At 50.3% G+C, this 25852-nt stretch overlaps 1 protein-coding gene across 1 annotated transcript in view; it reads right to left on the reverse strand.

Annotated features, from left to right (window-relative positions):
* LOC139748260 (uncharacterized) overlaps positions 1-25852 on the reverse strand; it is a 392710-nt gene that overhangs the window by 324505 nt on the left and 42353 nt on the right. The window lies entirely within an intron of this gene.

Consider the following 25852-nt stretch of genomic DNA (forward strand, 5'->3'; position numbering starts at 1 on the left):
CAAGGGTTGCACCGTCGTGCTCAAGGATCGTACCTTTGTGCTCAAGGGTCGTACCGTCGTATTCAAGGGTCGTACCGTCGTATTCAAGGATCGTACCGTCGTGCTCAAGGATCGTACCGTCGTGCTCAAGGGTCGTACCGTCGTATTCAAGGGTCGTACCGTCGTATTCAAGGGTCGTACCGTCGTGTTTAGGAGACGAAATAGTTACTACAGTTCCTGCTTGTTTGAATAGTCATTACGTAAGTCTGGTTAATAACCAGACAACTGATTGTCTCTCTCTTTGAGCTGATTTTCGAAAGCAACAGATGCTACCCATTGCAGTTCTTCAAGCTCCTTATAACCGTATCTTTAAAAGGTTTAAGGGTAATCGCTTGGTTCCTAGTTACAGTACGAGGCTGGGTAGGTATGTTCGACAGCATCAACTTGTAAATGGGGGGGGTCATCATATGTACTCCTTCAGGATCCGTGAGACCCCGCTGGCTTAGAGGCGAGTGCTTCGCGCGTCCTCGAAAGAAACTCTTGGGAGTAAATGTCTCTCTTTCGAGGTCCAGGCTTAAGGGATGCCTCCGTTTCAGGGTGACGACACACGGGAAGACCTTGTCGGGTGGGGGGTGTCAAGCTTGGCCGGGGGTACACAGACATGATCAAGGAGGAGTTAAGAAGAGGAAGTCGAAGAGGCAGTAGTGAAGAGGACTAGGCTGGGCGTCAGTGTTTCCACCGAAGGATTGGCCCGTCGCCCCCAAGCACGAATGTGTCATCTCACGACAACGGTAACTGATTGTGTCTTCGTGAATGTCACGAATTGTCATCACACGAAAAATATTACCGACGAATCATTGTTATCACGAAAATTGTCATCTCACGAAAACGCCACACACGAACAACGGACATTGTCTTTTCTTCATTCATCGGAGAGGTGTTTCGTAATGCCCACACACACACACACACACACACACACACACACACACACACACACACACACACACACACACATACACACACACACACACACATACACACACATATCCCGTTTCGCTTTACTGCTCATTATAACTTTGGTCTGACGCAAAGTTTCTCTCTTTTGCCCGGCTTCAACCGTCCGATTTCCTTAAGGATTTTGTAAGTCTTTCTATATCACGTTACGGTCGGTATGACACGACGACTTCATTCATTCATTCATTCATTCATTCATTCACGTGGACTGCTTCAACCGTGTGATTTCCTTAAAGGATTTTGTAAGTCTTTCTATATCACGTTACGGTCGGTATGACACGACGACTTCATTCATTCATTCAGTCATTCATTCATTCACGTGGGGTGATGAATGATATTCACACACACACACACACACACACACACACACACACACACACACACACCGGGGGTTGGGGGGGCGACAACACTCAGCCATTCATGACCCCAGCTGCCGCCGGGGGTGCGGGTGTACAAACGCGGGAATAACCTCCTCCTCCTCCTCCTCCTCCTCCTCCACACACACACACACTGGCTGGCGCTCCAGGGAGTTTGATCTCGCTGCCGCTACGACTGCTGTTCCGTGTGGCTGCTGGTTGGTGGCTGGGGGGAGGTAGACAGGGTGGTGTTGGAGATGGAGGAAGAGGTGGATGGTGGTGAGATGTTTTGGGGTGAGGGGAGAGGATGGTGGGTTGGGGATGGTGATGGTGATGGTGATGGTGATGGTGGTTGTAGATGTGACGGATGGTGGTCGTTGTGGGCGGATGATAATGACGGATGGTGGTAGTAGATGTGACGGATGGTGGTAGTAGATGTGACGGATGGTGGTAGTAGATGTGACGGAGGGTGGTAGTAGATGTGACGGATGGTGGTAGTAGATGTGACGGAGGGTGGTAGTAGATGTGACGGATGGTGGTAGTAGATGTGACGGATGGTGGTAGTAGATGTGACGGAGGGTGGTAGTAGATGTGACGGATGGTGGTAGTAGATGTGACGGAGGGTGGTAGTAGATGTGACGGATGGTGGTAGTAGATGTGACGGATGGTGGTAGTAGATGTGACGGAGGGTGGTAGTAGATGTGACGGATGGTGGTAGTAGATGTGACGGAGGGTGGTAGTAGATGTGACGGATGGTGGTAGTAGATGTGACGGATGGTGGTAGTAGATGTGACGGAGGGTGGTAGTAGTTGTGACGGATGGTGGTAGGAGTTGTGACGGATGGTGGTAGGAGTTGTGACGGATGGTGGTAGTAGATGTGACGGATGGTGGTAGTAGATGTGACGGAGGGTGGTAGTAGTTGTGACGGATGGTGGTAGTAGTTGTGACGGATGGTGGTAGTAGATGTGACGGATGGTGGTAGTAGTTGTGACGGAGGGTGGTAGTAGTTGTGACGGATGGTGGTTGTAATGTGACGGATGGTGGTAGTAAATGTAACGGATGGTGGTAGTAGTTGTGACGGATGGTGGTAGTAGATGTGACGGATGGTGGTAGTAGATGTGACGGATGGTGGTAATAGTTGTGACGGATGGTGGTAGTAGTTGTGACGGATGGTGGTAGTAGATGTGACGGATGGTGGTAGTAGATGTGACGGATGGTGGTAGTAGATGTGACGGAGGGTGGTAGTAGTTGTGACTGATGGTGGTTGTAGATGTGACGGATGGTGGTAGTAGTTGTGACGGATGGTGGTAGTAGATGTGACGGATGGTGGTAGTAGATGTGACGGAGGGTGGTAGTAGATGTGACGGATGGTGGTAGTAGTTGTGACGGATGGTGGTAGTAAATGTAACGGATGGTGGTAGTAGTTGTGACGGATGGTGGTAGTAGATGTGATGGATGGTGGTAGTAGATGTGACGGAGGGTGGTAGTAGATGTGACGGATGGTGGTAGTAGTTGTGACGGATGGTGGTAGTAAATGTAACGGATGGTGGTAGTAGTTTTAACGGATGGTGGTAGTAGATGTGACGGAGGGTGGTAATAGTTGTGACGGATGGTGGTTGTAGATGTGACGGATGGTGTAATAGTTGTGACGGATGGTGGTAGTAGTTGTGACGGATGGTGGTAATAGTTGTGACGGATGGTGGTTGTAGATGTGACGGATGGTGGTCGTTGTGGGCGGATGATAATGACGGAGGGTGGTAGTAGATGTGAAGGATGGTGGTAGTAGATGTGACGGATGGTGGTAGTAGATGTGACGGAGGGTGGTAGTAGTTGTGACGGATGGTGGTAGTAGTTGTGACGGAGGGTGGTAGTAGTTGTGACGGATGGTGGTTGTAGATGTGACGGATGGTGGTAGTAGTTGTGACGGATGGTGGTAGCAGTTGTGACGGTGACGGCTGGGGGTCCAAGCCAGGGAGCCAAGCAGGGCCAACATATCCTGCGTCACTCATCTGTGTGTGTGTGTGTGTGTGTGTGTGTGATTTTTGGGACGGGTTTTTCCTCGGGGATGGGGCCCCAAAGGCCAGGTTTCGTACCCAAAGGGGGGGGTTTTTACTGGGTCGAAACCGTCGTCTCAATTTTTGACCGGTGCTCGGGGGTGCCCGCGTCCCAAAGGATCGACCTTTGTCCCAAAGGGTCGTACCGTCAAAATTAAAGGGGTCGTACCGTCTATTCAAGGATCGACCGTCGTGCCAAGGATCGTACCGTCTGCTAAAGGGGCGTACCGTCGTATTCAAGGGTCTTACCGCGTATTCAAGGGCGTCCCGTCGTGTTTAGGAGACGAAATAGTTACTCAGTTCCTGCTGTTTGAATATCATTACTAAGTTGGTTAAAAACCCAGACAACTGAGTCCTCCTTTGAGCATTTTGGGAAAGCAACAGATGCAACCCATTGCAGTTCTTAAAGCCTTTATAACCGATCTTTAAAAAAGGTTTAAAGGGGGAACGCTTTTTTCCTGTTTACGTACGAGGCTGGGTGGTATTCGACAGCACAACTTGTAAATGGGGGGGGGCATCATATTTTTACCCTTCGGGGCCTGAACCCCGCTGGCTTGGGCGAGGCTTCGCGGGCCCCTCCTCGAAAGAAACTCTTGGGGGTAAAAAGTCCCCTTTCGAGGTCCAGGCTTTAAAGGGGTGCCTCCGTTTCAGGGGGACGACACAGGGAAGACCTTGCGGGGGGGGGTGTCAATTTTGGGCCGGGGGAAAAAGACGGGTCAAGGAAGTAAGAAAAGGTCGAAGAGGCAGTAGTGAAGAGGACTAGGCGGGGGGGGCAGTGCCACCGAAGGGGTTGGCCCGCCGCCCCCCCCGCCCCGGGGGGAATTTTTGTATTAGAAACGGTAACTGATTGTGTCCCCTTCGTGAATGTCACGAATTGTCATCACAAAAAACAAAAATATTTCCGACGAATCTTGTTAACACGAAAATTGTCATCTCACAAAACGCCACACACGAACAACGGAATTGTCTTTTCTTCATTCATCGAGAGGTTTTTTCGTAATCCCCCAAAAAACCCCACACAACCACAAACATACACACACACACACCCCACACACACACACACAATCACCCACACACACACATACCACACATATCCCGTTTCGCTTTACTGCTCATTAAACTTTGGGTTACGCAAGCTTCTTTTGCCCCGGCTTCAACCGTCCAATTTTCCCTTAAAGGGTTTTTTAAGTTTTCTTTCCCCGTTACGGTCGGATACACGACGACTTTTTCCCCTTCATTCATTCATTCATTCATTCACGTGGACGCTTTCCCCAAACCCTGTGATTTCCAAAGGAATTTTTTAAGTCTTTTATATCACGTTTCGGTCGGTATGACAAAGATTCATTCATTCATTCATCATTCATTATTCACGTGGGGGATAATATACACACACCACACAACACACACACACACAAAAACAAACACACCGGGGGGGGTTTGGGGGGGCGACAAACACCAGCCATTCATGACCCCAGCTGCCGCCGGGGGTGCGGGTGTACAAACGCGGGAATAAACCCCCCCCTCCTCCTCCTCCTCCTCCTCCTCCACACACAAAACCCCACTGGCTGGCGCTCCAGGGAGTTTGATCTCGCTGCCCCAAAACTGCGTTCCGGGGGGGCCCGTGGGTTTGGGGCTGGGGGGAGGTAGACAGGGTGGTGTTTGGGGATGGAGGAAGAGGGGGATGGTGGTGAAAATGTTTTGGGGTTAGGGGGGGAAAGGGTGGTGGGTTGGGGATGGGATGGTGATGGTGGTGGTGTGGGGTTTTAGTGGGGGCGGATTTTATAATTTACGGATGGTGGAAATAATGTGACGGATGGTGGTAGTAGATGTGACGGGTGGTGGGAGAGATGTACGGTGGTGGTAGTAGATTGACGGAGGGGGGTAGTAGATGTGACGGGTGGTGGAGTAAAATTTTGACGGGGGGTGGTTTTGTAAGGGACGGGGGTGGGGATAGTTTTGACGGGTGGTGGGAGTAGATGTGGGCGGAGGTTTGGGAGTAGTTTGACGGAGGTGGGAGTAGAAAGTGACGGAGGGGGGTAGTAGAAGGGACGGAGGTGGTTGTAGATGTGACGGAGGTGGAAATAGATGGACGGAGGGGGGTAGTAGATGTGACGGAGGTGGGATAATTTGAGGAGGGTGGTAGTAGTTTTGACGGGGGGTGGTAGTAGTTTTGACGGAGGGGGGGTAGTAGATGTGACGGAGGTGGGAGTAGTTTTGACGGAGGGGTTGTAGTTTTGACGGGTGGTGGGAGTAGTTTTGACGGGTTGGGGGTAGTAGATTTAAAGGAGGGGGGTATAGATGTAGGAGGGTGGGGAGTAGGGTGACGGAGGGGGTATTGTTTGACGGAGGGGGGTAGTAGAAGTGACGATGGTGGTAGTAGTTGTGACGGATGGTGGGAGTAGTTGTGACGAGGTGGTATAGTTTTGGGCGGATGGTGGGAGTAAATGTAAAGGATGGTGGAAATAGGGACGGAAGGGGGGTAGTAGATGTGACGGAAAGGTGGTATAGTTTTGGGCGGATGGTGGTAGTAGTTTTGACGGTGGTGGGGTAAGGAGGGGAAGAGGAAAATTTGGTATATGTGTGTTGTGTGTGTGGGGTGTGTGTGTTTTGTGTGTGTGTGTGTGTGGTGTGGGTTTGGTTTTGTGTTGATTTGGTGGTGGTAGTGTAGAAGAGTGAGAGAGAGAGAGAAGAGAGAGAGAGAGAGAGAGAGAGAGAGAGAGAAAAGAGAGAGAGAGAAAGAGAGAGAGAGAGAGAAACCGTAACACGTAAAAATCCAAAGTAACGCTATTTGTCATTGACGCTCCAAAAATAAAAAGAAAACTTTTTTTTTTCTTTTAAAAAGGGGAGCGGGGGCGGGGAGTAAGGGGGGTGTGGGGATCCGCGGCGTTGTCTCTGGTTCACTGGAGAGGGGCACTGGGGGGGGGGTGAACACGCACCCCTTACACGGGTGGCTTGGGGGGGGACCATTTCATGGGGGTGGGGGGGGGGGGGGGGGGGGGGGTGGGGGGGGGGGGGGGGGGGGGGGGGGGGGGGGGGGGGGGGGGGGGGGGGGGGGGGGGGGGGGGGGGGGGGGGGGGGGGGGGGGGGGGGGGGGGGGGGGGGGGGGGGGGGGGGGGGGGGGGGGGGGGGGGGGGGGGGGGGGGGGGGGGGGGGGGGGGGGGGGGGGGGGGGGGGGGGGGGGGGGGGGGGGGGGGGGGGGGGGGGGGGGGGGGGGGGGGGGGGGGGGGGGGGGGGGGGGGGGGGGGGGGGGGGGGGAATTGGAGGGTAATTGTAGTTAGGGTTTTTGAAAGGAGGGGGAAGGGGTGTGGGTTATGGGGGGGTGGGGGTGGGGCGCTTTTTGTCCTGTATCCGTGAGGTAAGTTCTACGCTCACACGAGGCGTGTAGAACGGGAGGGAGATGGTTTAAAGTCGATGCCCTTCTTAATGCAGCTCCGCCACGCCCTTCGCGAAGGTGCTTGCGATATCGAGGCCGCGAAAACTACAGAGGGAGTTGAGGGAGGGTGTCGATGTGATGGCGGATGGGAGGTGTGGCCGGGAGGCTGGCTAGCGGGAGTGGTGCACACACACACACACACACACACCCAGGTGCTCCGCTACAGGCCTACAACCTCCCTCGCCCGCCCGCCCAGCAGCGGCCACGAGGGAGGAGTCGCTAGGGTGTGGCCGGAGGGCTGGCTTGGGGGTGTGTACACACGTAGGCCGCCACTATAGGCGTACGCCGCCCGCCCGACCGCCCTCCTCCCCCCATACTCCAGTGGCCGGCCACCAGACAGGCGCTACCATCGCTCGCTGTCTCACCTAATCAAAGAGCCACCTTCAGTTGCGCTTTTTTGTTTTTCCCTCCCCCGGCTGAAGCCACGGCGTAAACCCAAGGCGTTCTCTCTCTCTCTCTCTCTCTCTCTCTCTCTCTCTCTCTCTCTCTCTGGCATCACTGCCCTCCTCTCCACCCCTCCTATTTAACACGAGCCACACAAATCAGTGACCATCGTAAGGTTTTTTCTTATGGCGGAGAATCATTATCTTGTAAGGTCTTCACGAGGGGCGAGACCTTCCGTTTAAGACCTTACTACTAGTCCGTCCAGCCCAGCTGCATATTACCATGTGTCCTGGCGGAAGGAGGAGGAGGAGGAGGGGCTGTAACCAGTCTCTGAGGCGTGATGGACGGGTCATGCGCCACGAAATCCCTCATTCGTCTCTATGCAGCAAATCTTCCGCCACTTTCACCTGTGTGTAATGGCATGTCTCTTGAGATCTCTCGCTTGTTTATAGAGTACGTCTCTGTCACTTGTTTATAGAGTACGTCTCTGTCATTTGTTTATAGAGTACGTCTCTGTCACTTGTTTATAATAGAGTACGTCTCTGTCACTTGTTTACAGAGTACGTCTCTGTCACTTGTTTATAGAGTACGTCTCTGTCACTTGTTTATAGAGTACGTCTCTCTCACTTGTTTATAGAGTACGTCTCTGGCACTTGTTTATAGAGTACGTCTCTGTCACTTGTTTATAATAGAGTACGTCTCTGTCACTTGTTTATAGAGTACGTCTCTGTCACTTGTTTATAGAGCACGTCTCTGTCACTTGTTTATAGAGTACGTATCTTTAAATCTGTCACTAGTTTATAGAGTACGTCTCTGTCACTTGTTTATAATAGAGTACTCCTCTGTCACTTTATAGTAGAGTACATATCTGTCAGTTGTTTATAATAGAGTACATCTCTGTCTCTTGTTTATTATAGAGTACATTTCTGTTTCTTGTTTATAATAGAGTACATCTCTGTCCCTTGTTTATGGAGTACGTCTGTCATTTGTTTATAGAGTACGTCTCTGTCTCACTTGTTTATAATAGAGTACGTCTCTGTTTCACTTGTTTATAATAGAGTACGTCTCTGTCACTTGTTTATAATAGAGTACGTCTCTGTCTCACTTGTTTATAATAGAGTACGTCTCTGTCTCACTTGTTTATAATAGAGTACGTCTCTGTCTCACTTGTTTATAATAGAGTACGTCTCTGTCTCACTTGTTTATAATAGAGTACGTCTCTGCCTCACTTGTTTATAATAGATTACGTCTCTGTCTCACTTGTTTATAATAGAGTACGTCTCTGTCTCACTTGTTTACAATAGAGTACGTCTCTGTCTCACTTGTTTATAATAGAGTACGTCTCTGTCTCACTTGTTTATAATAGAGTACGTCTCTGTCTCATTTGTTTATAATAGAGTACGTCTCATGTAAATCTCTCGCTTGTTTATATATATGCAACTTGCGTGTCTCGTAACCTGGCCCACTCCGGCTGGCTCGTTAGCGTTCACATCTTACCATCCATTTACGGCAGATGATAACTCTGACAACTTCTTTTTTTTCTCTTTTTTTTCTTTTTTTTTTTTTTGAGTCCTCCATCATTAGCGTAATTGGCACAGAGGCAGCTGATTAAATGACGGCTCGACTCTGTTTACTCTTTTTCAAAGAAAACGGAGTTTGTCATGCGCTGATTTTCTGATCGCCGTAATCTACTAATCATGTTGTTGTTGTTGTTGTTGTGGTTGTTGTTGTAGTTGTTGTTGTTGTTGTTGTTGTAGTTGTTGTTGTTATTTTGTGGTTGTTGTTGTTGGTGTTGTTGTTGTTGTTGTGGTTGTTGTTGTAGTTGTTGTTGTTGGTGTTGTGGTTGTTGTTGTTGTGTTGTGGTTGTTGTTGTTATTCTCGTTGTTTTGTGGTTGTTGTTGTTGGTGGTGTTGTTGTTGTTTTGTGGTTGTTGTTGTTTTCTGGTTGTTGTTGTTGTTGTTGTTGTTGTTGTTGTAGTTGTTGTTGTTGTTGTTGTAGTTGTTGTTGTTGTTTTGTGGTTGGTGTTGTTGTTGTTGTAGTTGTTGTTGTTGTAGTTGTTGTTGTTGTTTTGTGGTTGTTGTTGGTGTTGGTTTTGTTGTGGTTGTTGTTGTTGTTGTTGTTGTTGTTGTTGTTGTTGTTGTGGTTGTTGTTGTTGTGGTTGTTGTTGTTTTGTGGTTGTTGTTGTTGTGGTTGTTGTTGTTGTTGTAGTTGTTGTTGTTGTTGTTGTTGTTTTGTGGTTGGTGTTGTGGTTGTTGTTGTTGTAGTTGTTGTTGTAGTTGTTGTTGTGGTTGTTGTAGTTGTTGTTGTTTTGTAGTTGTTGGTGTTGGTTTTGTTGTTGTGGTTGTTGTTGTTGTTGTTGTTGTTTTGTGGTTGGTGTTGTGGTTGTTGTTGTTGTAGTTGTTCTTGTAGTTGTTGTGGTTGTTGTAGTTGTTGTTGTTGTAGTTGTTGTTGTGGTTGTTGTAGTTGTTGTTGTTTTGTGGTTGTTGGTGTTGGTTTTGTTGTTGTGGTTGTTGTTGTTGTTGTTGTTGTGGTTGTTGTTGTTGTTGTTGTTGTTGTTGTTGCTGTTTTGTGGTTGTTCTTGTTGTTGGTGTTGTTGTTGTTGTCTTTGTTGTTGTTCTTGGGTGATTACACGTGGCACCCTAAGGTCCAGAATTGCATGACGTATGTAATTACTCACGTGCCCATTGGGGCCAGCGACACAAGACTACCCTGACGAGCCGTTCAGGTGTCATACTACTCACGGCGTCTGGCTTGTTAGGGTAAGCGCATTATAACCCATTTTCGTATACTTGATTGTACTGTACGGAGGGAGGCGTTTTACACCCGTGGGCCTCCATCTTGTGTGTGTGTGTGTGTGTGTGTGTGTGTGTGTGTTGGAGTATGTGTGTGTGTGTGTGTGTGTGTGTGTGTGTGTGTGTTGGAGTATGTGTGTGTGTGTGTGTGTGTGTGTGTGTTGGAGTATGTGTGTGTGTGTGTGTGTGTGTGTGTGTGTGTGTGTGTGTGTGTGTGTGTGTTGGAATATGTGTGTGTGTGTGTGTGTTTGCTGGAGTATGTATGTGTGTGTGTTATGTGTATGCGTATGTGTGTGTGTTGGAGTATGTGTGTGTGTGTGTGCTGCAGTATGTGTGTATATGTGTGTGTGTGTGTGTGTGTGTGTGTGTGTGTGTGTGCTACCAGTTATTGGCTCCATCGCCGATAAGACTCAACCACTGATAAGACTCAACCACTGATAAGACTCAACCACTGATAAGACTGGCCACGTATTATTCCGGGCCTTGCCTTCGGTAAACATTATCGTTCATCATGGCCCGAAGTGAAGTTCCGAAGGTTGAATTGCCTCGTTACGTCAACGGTCGTCCTTCATAAGGCGCGCATGATTTACGGGGACCACCCCCCCCCCCACCCCCTCCCCTCCCCTTGTTTACAGAGGAAGTAGACATGCCCCATCCCCCCCCCACCCACCCCGCCGAAAGCAAAGTGTGTGTGTGTGTGTAAATTCGTTTGTGTAAATAACTAAGAGACGAAGAAGGTGAATCTTGGGGATAATCAGAGATAAAGAAGGGAATTATGGGGATAATCAGAGATAAAGAAGGGAATGATGGGGATAATCAGAGATAAAGAAGGGAATTATGGGGATAATCAGAGATAAAGAAGGGAATGATGGGGATAATCAGAGATAAAGAAGGGAATTATGGGGATAATCAGAGATAAAGAAGGGAATGATGGGGATAATCAGAGATAAAGAAGGGAATTATGGGGATAATCAGAGATAAAGAAGGGAATTATGGGGATAATCAGAGATAAAGAAGGGAATTATGGGGATAATCAGAGATAAAGAAGGGAATTATGGGGATAATCAGAGATAAAGAAGGGAATTATGGGGATAATCAGAGATAAAGAAGGGAATTATGGGGATAATCAGAGATAAAGAAGGGAATGATGGGGATAATCAGAGATAAAGAAGGGAATGATGGGGATAATCAGAGATAAAGAAGGGAATTATGGGGATAATCAGAGATAAAGAAGGGAATTATGGGATAATCAGAGATAAAGAAGGGAATTATGGGGATAATCAGAGATAAAGAAGGGAATTATGGGGATAATCAGAGATAAAGAAGGGAATGATGGGGATAATCAGAGATAAAGAAGGGAATTATGGGGATAATCAGAGATAAAGAAGGGAATTATGGGGATAATCAGAGATAAAGAAGGGAATTATGGGGATAATCAGAGATAAAGAAGGGAATGATGGGGATAATCAGAGATAAAGAAGGGAATTATGGGGATAATCAGAGATAAAGAAGGGAATTTGGGGATAATCAGAGATAAAGAAGGGAATGATGGGGATAATCAGAGATAAAGAAGGAAATGATGGGCAAACAAGGTAATTAGATGACTATTTTGATCAGTTGGGCAAACAAATTGCCAACCAATGAAGTCTCGCTCCTCAGTTATTGGGGTGAGGGGGGGGGGGGTGACCGCTTTGTTTATTTGTTTAGTAAACAACAAAAAAAAAACGGGGAGTAAGGTAACACCCTTTAAGTCATACTCCTCAAGTCAGCAAGGTCTCCGTTTTCTTTCTTGTGCTTCTTCCTCCTCTGCTCTCTCTCTCTCTCTCTCTCTCTCTCTCTCTCTCTCTCTCTCTCTCTCTCTCTCTCTCTCTCAACCCCGGGAGGCTGTCGCTCCCACCCCCTTATATCTCTCTCTCTCTCCACTAAGCGTTGGGTGCCCTGAGGGCGAATTTCCTCTAGCTCTTCATCACCTCCTCCTTGTGCTTGCTTCCTCCTCATCCACCAGCTCCTCCTCCTCCTCCTCCTTCTCTCTCTCTCTCTCTCTCTCTCTCTCTCTCTCTCTCTCTCTCTCTCTCTCTCTCTCTCTCTCTCTCTCAGCGCTAGGCGCTAGGCCCTTCGGCAAAAAACATCGTCTCAGGTCAGGTCAGGTCGATCGGTAGGTAGAGAGGCAAGTCGGTAAGCCTCCCTCCCTCCCTCTTCGGACCCATGTCCACGTTAACCCACACCCCGCACAGCCAAACACCAGCGTATATCCTCCTCCTCCTCCTCCTCCTACTCCTCCTTCCCTCACGTCATTCAGAATCTTTCCCGTTCCTCTGTCGTGTTTGCTCTGCGCGGTGTACATCGGCCGCAGGCAGGTCTTGTTAGACGGGGGGCGGGCGCCCAAGCCTTCTGTCGGTCTGTCTGTCTGTCTGTCTGTCCTTCCGTCCTTTACGGACGTGGGGTGGGAAGGTCACGCATGACCCGTCTGTTGGTGTGTGTGTGTGTGTGTGTATAAGCGGCTCCCGGGCACAACACGCTGGTCAGGGAGTAGCTATAAATCCACAGACCCGAGAAGGTCAAGGTTGCTTGGGGAGTGAGCTGCTTTGAGGTGCTTTGTTGTGTGTTCTGTGTTCTGTGGCGCTGTGTAAACCTCGTGAGCGCGACGGTGCGACCTCTGAGCGCGACGGTACGACTCTGGAGCACTGAGGTTACGGCCCTTGAGCATAGCGGTGCGGCCCTTGAGCACGACGGTACGGCCCTTGAGCATAGCGGTACGGCCCTTGAGCACGACGGTACGGCCCTTGAGCACGACGGTGCGACCCTTGGGCACGACGGTGCGACCCTTGAGCACGACGGTAAGACCCTTGAGCACGACGGTACGACCCTTGAGCACGACGGTACGACCCTTGAGCACGACGGTGCGACCCTTGAGCACGACGGTACGACCCTTCAGCATTGCGGCACGGCCCTTGAGTACGACGTTACGACCCTTAGGGACAGTGGCCTTGGTTCTCACCCTTAAACGTTCAGGCCAAAGGCCAGACCACTGTAAACCCAAGGTTTGTACCCTTGTGCTCAAGGGAGTTTACAAGACTGCGTAACACCCCCCCACCCCCCGCCACGGTCTTTGAGGTCGTAAGTTCAAAGGTCAGAGCCGGCGTAAAGAAGTCAAGTTTTTTTTAACTTATCCCAACCTTCTTTTTCGGAATGAATTCTTCCCTCTGAAACTTAGATCGTTGAACAGTCTTCATATATATATATATATATATATATATATATATATATATATATATATATATATATATATATATATATATATATATATATATATATATATATTATTTTTTTTTTTTCTTTTTTTTTTTTTCTTTTTTCTTTTTTTTTTCCAAAAGAGGGAACAGAGAATTGCGCCAGGTGAGGGTATTCCCTCAAAGGCCCAGTCCTCTGTTCTTAACGCTACCTCGCTAATGCGGGAAATGGCGAATAGTTTGAAAAAAAAGAAAGATATATATATAATATTCCCCCCCCCCCCCACAATCGTGTGTATTGGATGTATTTTGTGTGTGAGAGAGTTGGCAAGAATAGAGACGCTAGTCTCGCGTACCAAATCGGCTTAGTACACTGGGTGGTAAAATGAGGAAGTATTCGTGTGTTATAAACCCGAGGATATATATATATATATATATATATATATATATATATATATATATATATATAGGAGTGAAGTGCGTGGCTATATATTCACTCGATGCATCGCATCCCCTGAGTGCGCGAGGCTTGTATTCACTCGACCCGTCCCATCCACTTGGTATAGCAGCATCAAAGATATAACAGGGTGGATATTCCACTCAGTATGAGCTACAACCACCACCCTCCAGTTTCTGGACAGATCCCGTTTTCCTCCAGTGTTACTCCTTTCTCGTTTGCCTTCCTGCTTCCTACGCGGAGCCACCTCCTGACTCGACGTCCTCCTTCCTCCTCCTCCTCTTCCTGTTCGGTTCTCTCTGCATACATTTTTTTTTTCTTTTCCACTCCAGAGTGTTGGCTTCACGCCCAGGTCACCCAACCAGCTGGGTTTATATATATATATATATACATATATATATATATATATATATATATATATATATATATATATATATATATATATATATATATATATATTTTCCCACTCCTTTTTTGGCATCCTTCCTTGCGTGTCTTTGTGTCTCCCCCGTGTGACTCTTCCTTCTTCTGACAGCTGTACTCTCTCTCTCTCTCTCTCTCTCTCTCTCTCTCTCTCTCTCTCTCTCTCTCTCTCTCTCTCTCTCTCTCCCACACACCTGTTCCTGCTCAATTCAATGTGGCCACCGAGAGCAAACTGATTCACCGCGCCTCCGGTGCTCCTCCTGTCATCACCGGCTTCACCTCGTGCCCTTGTCCCTCCCTCCCATTTTTTTTTTCTTCCTTCCTTCCCTGTTATATCCTGCGGCGCCTCTCTCTCTTCCTCTCCCGTCCCTTCCTCGGCAGCCTCCTCCTCCTCCTCCTCCTCCTCCTCCTCCTCCTCCTCCTCCTCTTCTCCTGACCTGGTCCCATTGGGTTACAGTACTGCCAGGGGGGCATTAATCCCCCTATGAGAACGCTGATTAAAAGGAGGAAGAGGGTGATTATAGAGGACAAGAACCCTAAGGTAGACCACTGTTTGATAGGGAGACAGGGCGAGTTGATGTCATTCATGATTACGAAGATGGACCGGCCACAGAGAGGAGGCGAGGGTTGTGAGAGAACAGGCTGAAGGAGGAAGGCCAAAAAGAGGGAAGTTTGGTTACCAGGACCTACAACATGAGGTTCATTGGTTTCAGAGACGATGGATGAACGAGACATTACGACGATGGATGACCACACATTACAAAGATAAGGGAGGGAGAATGCTACCGGTGCATCTCGCCTCGTCAAATCCACTCTGATGATCGCCTACAAGACTCTGCGCAGGAAAATGGGATTTCAGAAGAGATTCGAAGTCTTTTGAAATGGGAGATGTGTCGGAGAAAGTGCGATAGTGAGATGGAATTGAACGTTCACCTTATTTTTTCTTTTTTAGGATTGGCTGCACCACACCTTTGCCTTTGACCAAGCAGGGGGAAAAGTCTTGCTCTTTTAAAAAAGCAAAGGTGCGACGCAGACGAGGAAGCACAGGCGCGCATAGTGAGAAGCACACGCTCCTTCGGAACGCGAGGATGTGGATACCAAGTCTAGTCACTGTGCCTTGCTTGCGTCCTGGGAGAGAGAGAGAGAGGGAGAGAGAGAGAGAGAGAGAGAGAGAGACAGAGAGAGAGAGAGAGAGAGAGAGAGAGAGAGAGGAAAGAGAGAGAGGAAAGGGCCTTAGGATTAGTGACGCGTTGGGTGGAGGAGAGGGTGTGATTGTGGAGACGTTCTGAGCCATCCAAGCTGGAGTCAGAGGAGGAGAGTAGTGAAGCCAAAGGAACGGCTTTATCGTCAGTAGAGACAGATTTAATATACGGTCGGGGATGATACAGAGAAGGACCGGTCGCACGACTGAAGCTGGTGGAAATAACGTAAAACGCCAGAGTCCCATAGATCTCCTCGGTGTGAGGAGAGGAAGGAGTTGCCACACTCCCAGATCGGACGAGGGAAGGAAGCAACGCCTGGCGGTGACCTCGGGTGTTGGAAACGGAGCGCAAGTCGGAGGGAGGAAGGAGGAGGAGGATTCGTGCGGGTCCAACGTGCCAGAGAGTCCCTGCGCTCCGCGAGGGCCTCAGTCGTGCCACCATATACAGGTGTGTGTAACACAGGACCATCATGTGCCACGCATCGTGATGTATGGCGGGGGTCGAGAGGCAGCGCACACACACACACACACACACACACACACCGCACCGCGTTCACCTCACTGTAGGGCGGGCTGTGTGGTGTGCTTGCATACACCGCCCCACCTCACCTCCCCCCTCGGTGTTTACCCTCCACTACTACTCCCTCACACCCCCTCTCTCATCTTCCCCTTCCCCTACCTCTTTTCATCCTAAAGCTTGACACACCCCCCACACTCCCTCTACACCTTCCCTTCCTCCTCCGTCCCTCTCACTCACGTTTTCATAGACTCCTGCCACACACCCCCACCTCTCCTTCGTGTCCCACTCGACACCCTACCCCCATCCCCTCCCATTCCCCCTTACCAGTGCCCCAGCACTGCCCATTCTTTACCACCAGACGCTTCCTTTATTGTCTTTATTCCGTGGGTCCTCCTTCTCCTCCCCCGCTCCCCTCCCCTCTTTCTCTCTTTATCATATCTTATGAAGGACTTTTCTCTTCCCCTCGCGTGTTTGTGTACCTGTACTCTCTCTCTCTCTCTCTCTCTCTGGCTCTCTCTCTCTCTCTCTCTCTCTCTCTCTCTCTCTCTCTCTCTCTCTCTCTCTCTCTCTCTCTCTCTCTCTCTCCACGACTGACGGTGCACCTCAGTCTCCTTAAACCCCCCTCCCTTAAACTCCCCTTTCTTTCTTTCTTTCTCTCGCCCCGTATTCTCTCCTTCCTCCCCCGTCCCCCTCCTCCTCTCCCCCACCTTCTCTCCTCCCCTCCCTTCCTTCCTTCTCCCTTACCCTTCCACTCTCCTTCCCACTGAACTATCCTCCCCGTACTCCCTTCCAACACTATCCCTTCGTTCCAGCTCTCTCTTAAACTTTCCCATCTTTTCCACTCGCCCAACTCGACCCCCCCTCCCCATACTTTACCTCTCTCTCTCTCTCTCTCTCTCTCTCTCTCTCTCTCTCTCTCTCTCTCTCTCTCTCTCTCTCTCTCTCTCTCTCTCTCTCTCCCCCCATCTCTGGCGGCCGCGCTCATCCTTGCCACCACCCCTCCTTCCCCTCCCCTTCTCCCCCCCCCTCACACACACACACACACACACACACACACACACACACACACACACACACACACACACACACTCTCTCTCTCCCATCACTGTTCCCACCGTACCCATTATCTCCCCTCCCCGTCACCACCCCCCCCCCCCCCCGCAACACCCCATACCTTACCCTCCGCTCCCCAGAGTGTCTACTCACCCCATTTGACAACTTCGCTTGGCAACAGCATAATCCTCCCCTCCCCCGGAAAAAAAAATCCATTTCATCGCACGTTTTATCCAGCAGCAACGCCCCCCACCCACCACCAAACTTTCCCCGGTAAATGCTCCTTTGAAACGCTCTACCGGACGTACAGAGCTTGCCCCAGAAATGCTTCCTGTCTCTCTCCAGACGAGACGCGAGCGAAAAACGCGCTACTGTGGAACCACTGTGCATTTGGCTGCAGTCAGAAAGGGAGGGAGAGAGAGAGACCGACCCCATCTTCCCCTCCCCCTCAGCCCTTTGCGTCTGTTGTAAATTTTGCAACGGGGATTCTGGTCCCCCCTTCACCCCACACGATCGATACCTGCAACAGTACCAATTGATGGTCCGTGTGGCGGCCCCCCCAGGTGTGCTGCCCCCGCCCCGCCGCCCCGCCGCCCTCCCGCCGCCCATTTATCGAGCCTCGTATACTACAATTGGGAGAAAGTACGATTGGCGGGGGAGGTGTTGGCTTATCGCACTGGAGGGGGGGGGGGGGTACGATTCGAGCGAATGTCCTTTTTATCTACGTCGTGCCACTGTTGTGTGTGTGTGTGTGTGTGTGTGTGTGTGTGGTCGGGAGACGGGTCCGTTACGTAATCGGGTGTGCTTGACGTCTTGAGCCCGACGACGGTTCGAGACCCGCCTTGGTCCGAAATCAGTAAAGGTTCAGGTCAAGGGCCGGAGTCACCGTGCACGGGTATATTTCGTACCGTCGCGCTCAGGCCAGAGGCCAGGCTATCATATTGAACCCCGGGGGTCGGACCGTCGTTCTCAAGGGTTGTACCGTCGTGGTCAAGGGTCGCACCGTCGTGGTCAAGGGTTGTAACGTCGTGGTCAAGGGTCGGACCGTCGTGCTCAAGGGTTGTACCGTCGTGGTCAAGGATTGTATCGTCGTGCTCAAGGGTTGTACCGTCGTGCTCAAGGGTTGTACCGTCGTGGTCATGGATTGTACCGTCGTGCTCAAGGGTCGGACCGTCGTGCTCAAGGGTTGTACCGTCGTGCTCAAGGGTTGTACCGTCGTGCTCGCAAGCTGGACCGTCGTGCTCAAGGGTTGTACTGTCTGGCACAAGGGTTGTACCGTCTGGCACAAGGGTTGTATCATCTAGCACAAGGGTTGTACCGTCTGGCACAAGGGTTGTACCGTCTGGCACAAGGGTTGTACCGTCTGGCACGAGGGTATAAGTGAAACAGGCATCTCACGCTGGGACGATAAGGCCACAGTGGCTGGTGAAGTGTTGCCAGTCACGTCGATCACGTAAGAACCAAAACAACAGAGAGGCGATAAGAACGCTGCTCCCCTGGACTCCACGGTGATGTGTGTGGGTGTGGTAGAGGTGTGGTGGTGTGTGTGTGTGTGTGGGTGTGGTAGGGGTGTGAGGTGGTGTGTGTGGGTGTGGTAGGGGTGTGAGGTGGTGTGTGTGGGTGTGGTAGGGGTGTGAGGTGGTGTATGTGGGTGTGGTAGGGGTGTGAGGTGGTGTGTGTGGGTGTGGTAGGGGTGTGAGGTGGTGTGTGTGGGTGTGGTAGGGGTGTGAGGTGGTGTGTGTGGGTGTGGTAGGGGTGTGAGGTGGTGTGTGTGGGTGTGGTAGGGGTGTGTGTGGGTGTGTGGTAGGGGTAAGAGGAAGACACGTTTGAGAGGCATTACGTGCGGTAGAAGGAAAGGCAGTTTGGAGTAACGAGTTGTGGTTGAAGGAAAGGCAGTTTGGAGGAACGAGTTGTGGTTGAGGGAAAGGCAGTTTGGAGGAACGAGTTGTGGTTGAAGGAAAGGCAGTTTGGAGGAAGGAGTTGTGGTTGAAGGAAAGGCAGTTTGGAGGAATGAGCTGTGGTTGAAGGAAAGGCAGTTTGGAGGAAGGAGTTGTGGTTGAATGAAAGGCAGTTTGGAGGAATGAGTTGTGGTAGAGGAGGAGGAAGTAAAAACGCACCCCTTCGTCAGAATGTAAACTGTTCGTCACTTCCCCCACTCTAGATCTGGGCTGGTCCAATAATCTCCCGTCATTAATCGTAAGGTATGGGACGAGTCTGAACACTCTGTGTGAGTGAGGGTCGGCTCCACTTACAAGCGCCAGGGTTTGCATGCTGTGAGCTCGAAACACAACGTCTGGAAGTTGTTCAGTGTTGGTCGAGGGTTCGAAATTTTCCTTTTGGCGTTTCGCTTATTTTTGACGTTTTTAACAATTTTCGAATTGTTTTTGATACTTTTGAAGAATATTTTGAAAAGTTCCGAGTATTTTGATTTTTTTTACTACATCACTATTACGTTTGAAGTTTCGGTTACTTTGATATCAGAACTGAAGTTTCAAAATTATATTCTGGTACACTTTTGAAGCATTTCTGTAAATTTGACTCAATAATTGATATTTCTATTATACTGGTGTATAATTTGATTTTTTTTCTATATCTGATATATTTCGTTTCGATTATTTTGATGTTATTATATTTGTTTTTATATCCTCTGACATTTGTACTCTTTGACGAGATTAATTGACTTTGGCGAGTAATTGTGATGGGATGCCCCCACACCCCGTACTGGCTGGCTGCTCATTACAACGCTGATGGAATAAGCGCAGATTGAGGAAGGGGTAGGAGAGGGAGGGTTTGAGAGAGAGAGAGAGAGAGAGAGAGAGAGAGAGAGAGAGAGAGAGAGAGAGAGAGAGAGAGAGAGAGAGAGAGGTGCGAAGCGATGGAGCATCGAAGGGGGTGTGTAAGGACTGTAAAGCCTGGCTGAGCCTTCCTGGCTGCCCTCCTACCCCACCCACTTGTGTCCACAAGCTGCCCTTCATCGCTCCCCTTCACTGGCCTGTGCCTCCCCTACAACCCACTCCCACTTCATCCACCTTCCCCCCTTCCTCATCAACTCGCGCCATGCTCGCGCCTCACCTGTCCTGCGGCGCCCACGCGACCGCATCAACCCACGCCAACGCACGCCACCTGTCCTCCACTCCCGGTACCCTCCTACACCAACGCACGTCAACTGCCCTGCACACCATTCCCCCCCCAAATAAACTCACGCCACCCTCACTACCACCCACGCACCTCAGCTCTCCTGCACCACCCCCAGTCACCCCACCAAAGCCGCTTCCATCCTCGTCCCCCCCGCGCGCTCCCACCGCCACATTTGCATCAATTTGCACTCCAGGACCAACAAATGACGACGCTTGTTCCAGGCAACTGTCTGACCCGCGGTGTGGCCCGGCGCGTGGGTGTCCGAGTGTAGTTTTTGGCTTCGGAGTGTGGCATGTGAGTGTTATGTGGCGTGTAGGTGTCAGAGTGTGGCGTGTAGGTGTTAGAGTGCGCCGTGGAGGCATTAGAGTGTGACATGTAAGTGTTAGAGAGTAGCGTGTAGGTGTTTGAGAAGCGTGTTGATGTTAGTGTGTGGCATGTAGGTGTTAGAGAGAGTGGCGTGTAGGTGTTAGAGAGTGGCGTGTAGATGTTAGAGAGAGTGGCGTGTAGGTGTTAGAGAGTGTGGCGTGTAGGTGTTAGAGAGTGGCGTGTAGGTGTTAGAGAGAGTGGCGTGTAGGTGTTAGAGAGAGTGGCGTGTAGGTGTTAGCGAGTGGCGTGTAGGTGTTAGAGAGAGTGGCGTGTAGGTGTTAGCGAGTGGCGTGTAGGTGTTAGCGAGAGTGGCGTGTAGGTGTTAGAGAGTGGTGTGTAGGTGTTAGAGAGTGGTGTGTAGGTGTTTGAGAGTGGCGTGTAGGTGTTAGAGAGAGTGGCGTGTAGGTGTTAGAGAGAGTGGCGTGTAGGTGTTAGCGAGTGGCGTGTAGGTGTTAGCGACGTGTAGGTGTTAGCGAGTGGCGTGTAGGTGTTAGAGTGTGGTGGCCTTCGGGGGTTAAATGGTGTTTGGATCATGAGCGTGACAAAGGGAACGAAAACTCACACATCCACACACGGCCCACCACCCCCTTCATGGCTCACTGGTGGAGGTAGCCCAGGGCAGGAGTGTTGACACCTCGTCATCTGGGACACACACACACACACACACACACACACACACACACACACACACACACACACACACACACACACAAGCAGTCATTCGGTTATGTCTTAAGCACAGCTGGTGCCTTTGAGTCGCCGTGTCTGTATGTATACAGTACGTTTAATGTCAGAATGTGTGAGTGCATGTGTGCGCTAAAGCCACGTAATTACTCACCGTATGTCACGGTTTCGTGTTGGTACACATCTCTGTACGTACCGCCGCTCTGTGCCCTTCGCCCGCTCGGAGCCTGTACACCAACCCAACTTGCCTCGCAGTCTGTCTGTCTGTCTGGCAGTCTGTCTTCGAGGGCGATTCGAAGGAGACGTATTGCTCCTCCGTGAGCGCTTCCACTGCGGCTCTGCAAGACCCACAACTCCCTCCTGCTCGTAAATATGTCTTTATCGCCCCTAATTATCAGACGTTGACTGCTCTCCGCCACAACAGGAAGCTCTTTCCTACCCTGCTACCCTCCCATTGAACCCCCAACGAAGATATCTTAAGAGTGTATTGAACAGGCTCGTAAATTGGTCCATTTTCTACTTTTGAAATATCTTAAGAGTATTAAAGTGGTTCGTAAATTAGTCCATTTTCTGTTGAAAAAATACCTTAGAGTATTGAACAGGTTCGTAAATTAGTCCATTTTTTTATCTAAAATACCTTAGAGTATTGAACAGGTTCGTAAATTACTCCAATTTCTATCTAAAATACCTTAGAGTATTGAACAGGTTCGTAAATTAGTCCATTTTCTATCTAGAATACCTTAGAGTATTGAACAGGTTCGTAAATTAGTCCATTTTCTATCTAGAATACCTTAGAGTATTGTACAGGTTCGTAAATTAGTCCATTTTCTACTAAGGAGTAACTGGATGGGGGGGTTTTGTCCCTGCCGAGCCAGTGGTCATGACAGAGACATAAATGCGTTCCTGGGTATGGTTGACTATGGTCTTACAGCCTAGGTCAAGGTGAGGTTGGTCGACTGGTTGGTTGGTCGACTGGTTGGTTGGTTGGTTGGGCCACCGCCTACCACAATCACCACCATCGACAACAACTACACCACCGTGATGACCACAGTCGTTATATCACCTTCACCCACCACCACAACCACTATCATCGTCACCTTCAGCCACTACCACAACCACAATCATCGTCACCTTCACCCGCCACTACCACAACCACAATCATCGTCACCTTCAGCCACTACCACAACCACAATCATCGTCACCTTCACCCACTACCACCACTATCATCGTCACCTTCAGCCACCACCACCATCACAATCATCGTCACCTTCACCCACCACCACCATCACAATCATCGTCACCTTCACCCACTACCACCACCACTATCATCGTCACCTTCAGCCACCACCACCACCACAGTCATCGTCTCTTTCATCTACCACCATCACAATCATCGTCACCTTCACCCACTACCACAACCACAATCATCGTCACCTTCAGCCACTACCACCACCTCTATCATCGTCTCCTTCACCCACCACCATCACAATCATCGTCACCTTCACCCACTACCACCACAATCATCGTCACCTTCACCTACCACCATCACAATCATCGTCACCTTCACCCACCACCACCACCACCACCACCATCGTCACCTTCACCCACCACCACCACCACCATCATCGTCACCTTCACCCACCACCACAGTCATCGTCACCTTCACCCACCACCACCACCACCACCACAATCCTCGTCACCTTCATCCCCATCACTGCACCACCACCACCACAATCACCAGTAACCCCGCTAAACCCCAGGCCCCATTGCACGACACGTTCTCTCTCTCTCTCTCTCTCTCTCTCTCTCTCTCTCTCTCTCTCTCTCTCTCTCTCTCTCTCTCTCTCTCTCCCTCACCCTGGTAACCCACTCTTCGTCACACCCTCTTGAACAATCTCTCACACCTTTCCTCACTCCTCTCATGACTCGTTGCCCCGCCCTCCTCCCTCCTCCATCTTTCTCCACCATCACACCACCAAAAACGCTTCCTTTCGCATCCTCCTGCATTTTCTGTCTCGCTTTTTTTCTTTTCTTTTTTTTTTTTTTTTTACCCTTCCAAACACCAAAGAGTTTAGTGTCAATATGAAAATCTGTATCCTTCAACCATTTTAACTCTCTCTCTCTCTCTCTCTCTCTCTCTCTCTCTCTCTCTCTCTCTCTCTCTCTCTCTCTCTCTCTCTCTCTCTGCGCGCTAACCTTAGCTCCGTGCAATTCTTTTTCCTAGGGACGAATCTCTCTCTCTCTCTCTCTCTCTCTCTCTCTCTCTCTCTCTCTCTCTCTCTCTCTCTCTCTCTCTCTCTCTCGAAGCGTCCCCTTCGTTCATATCAGGTGTTGAAATGCCTCGTTGGTTCGACGTCCTGTCGAGGTTCGTCTCCATGCCTTCATTCTCTCTCTCTCTCTCTCTCTCTCTCTCTCTCTCTCTCTCTCTCTCTCTCTCTCTCTCTCTCTCTCTCTCTCAAAAGAAGCTGGCTTGCCAGGGGCGGTAGTAGAAGCCGCCTTGAGACTCGTTTTTCAGCATGCCTATCCGGATTACAGAGTGACGTCATCGGGATATGGCTTTCGATCGGAGGCCCCCGTGCTCTTGGCGACGCTCGACCAGCGCCCGAATCCCCCTCTGGACGAACCCTGAGGTTGATTCGGTCGTTATCTCGTCTTCCACATATACCCCCTCACCCTCCCTCACCCCTAGTTGGGCTTTTAGGCGTTCCTATTGGCTCGAATTCAGTCGCCAGTGCTCCCCCTTTTGTTCGTATTTGAGTCCCGCAATGAACTGAGGTTTCGAGTCCTGAAATGTAAGTAGGGTTCGGTCTCTCAAGTCCCTGTATTCTGAAGGAGGGATCATCTCTGACGGGTTCTGAAACAATCCGTGATTCGGTTCCCGTCTCGAGACCTGATGTGAAACCAGTGGGGGGGGTTCGGGTTCGTCTTTAAGAGTCTCGAGACGAGGGGGGGATGGGTGGGTTCGAGTTGCGAGACGAACCCCGTGTTCGATCCGAGTCTTAGGATACCCGCGCGGTTTTCTCCCCTCCAGTCCAGAGATCCTGCTTCAGTTGATCTCGAATCATGGAGCTGTGTGGTGGGTGCTTCTGATCCGTCTCGGCTCCCGGAGGGTTTGTCGCAGTGGCCCGTCTCAAAATGCCCTTGGCTCCCCTCGGCTCCCAGTGCCTCAAGTTCTGTGGCTCTCTCTCTCTCTCTCTCTCTCTCTCTCTCTCTCTCTCTCTCTCTCTCTCTCTCTCTCTCTCTCTCTCTTCGCGCTTACCTTAGCTCCGGACAATTCTTTTTCCTAGGGACGAATCTCTCTCTCTCTCTCTCTCTCTCTCTCTCTCTCTCTCTCTCTCTCTCTCTCTCTCTCTCTCTCCCCCGAAGCGTCCCCTTCGTTCATATCAGGTGTTGAAATGCCTCGTTGGTTCGACTTCCTGTCGAGGTTCGTCTCCATGCCTTCATTCTCTCTCTCTCTCTCTCTCTCTCTCTCTCTCTCTCTCTCTCTCTCTCTCTCTCTCTCTCTCTCTCTCTCTCTCTCCGGCATTATTACCAGACCTTCACCCTGATCCTGGACGCTCATATATAGGGGGCGGGGAGGAGTATTAAACGGGCCACTGTGAAGAAAAAAATTAAAGGTGTACCCACCTCTCACCTGTATGAGAGAGAGAGAGAGAGAGAGAGAGAGAGAGAGAGAGAGAGAGAGAGAGAGAGAGAGAGAGAGAGAGAGAGAGATTCGTCCCTAGGAAAAAGAATTGTACGGAGCTAAGGTTAGCGCGCGGAGAGAGAGAGAGAGAGAGAGAGAGAGAGAGAGAGAGAGAGAGAGAGAGAGAGAGAGAGAGACTGCATGCTAATTGCCTTTGCTTGATCGAAATTCGATCCAGGAATGAACTGGGGCGCCGGAGGGAGGAAGGGAGGCAGGTGGGCGGTGGAGGGGAAGTAGTTACGGCAGGCTCCCAGGCTCACACACACACCACCACACAGGTAATCAATACCACCGATGTGTCCCCCCTTAAAAAAAAAACCCACAAAAAACGAAAAATTAAATTAAAAAAAAACGGGAAGAAGAATGAGACATTTACGCTCGAATTCACAAGAAAACACTTTAATACAAACGCACATACACACCTCTGTATGGGGATTCGGTATGTATCCCCCCCCCCTGATGATGTGATTATTACACGAAAGTGCGCTTGGGAACTTATCGTGTTCCATCCCCCCCCCCCACCTCGCAGACTCGTAGGAATGTACTTGACCACGCGCTCCACTGCGATCCTTTCCAATATTACAGTAACTGTAACGAGTCAGGCAAACACTGTGCCACGCGTCGTATGTATCATAATCATCGAACCGCGCCCCGGTGTTTTATGGACCCCCCCCCCCCTCCAGTTAACGGGGGGGAGGAGGGGAGGAGGAGGAGGAGGAGGGAGGGTTGTATGCATAATGGAGGTTATAAAAACAACATCTGTTGCGTTACCTCAGGTGAGGAGGAGGAGGGGAGAAGGCACGGAGGAGGTACCTGCCCGGCGACGGGTCGTCCAGATGTGTGTGTGTGTGTGTGTCTGTGTGTGTGTGTGTGTGTGTGTGTGTGTGGAGGGAGCCCACCAGTCTCTGGGGTCAGTAGCAGTAGTCAGTGAGGCAGCTTTAGACTGATGCATTATGACCATCAGCACCCGGATCAGACCGATGTGTGTGTGTGTGTGTGTGTGTGTGTGTGTGTGTGTGTGTGTGCCTCCTCCTCCTGGCCTCCTCCTCCTCCTCCTCCTCCTCCTCCTCCTCTACCACACTT

Source organism: Panulirus ornatus, chromosome 5, assembly GCF_036320965.1.
Source record: "Panulirus ornatus isolate Po-2019 chromosome 5, ASM3632096v1, whole genome shotgun sequence".
NCBI lineage: Eukaryota > Metazoa > Arthropoda > Malacostraca > Decapoda > Palinuridae > Panulirus > Panulirus ornatus.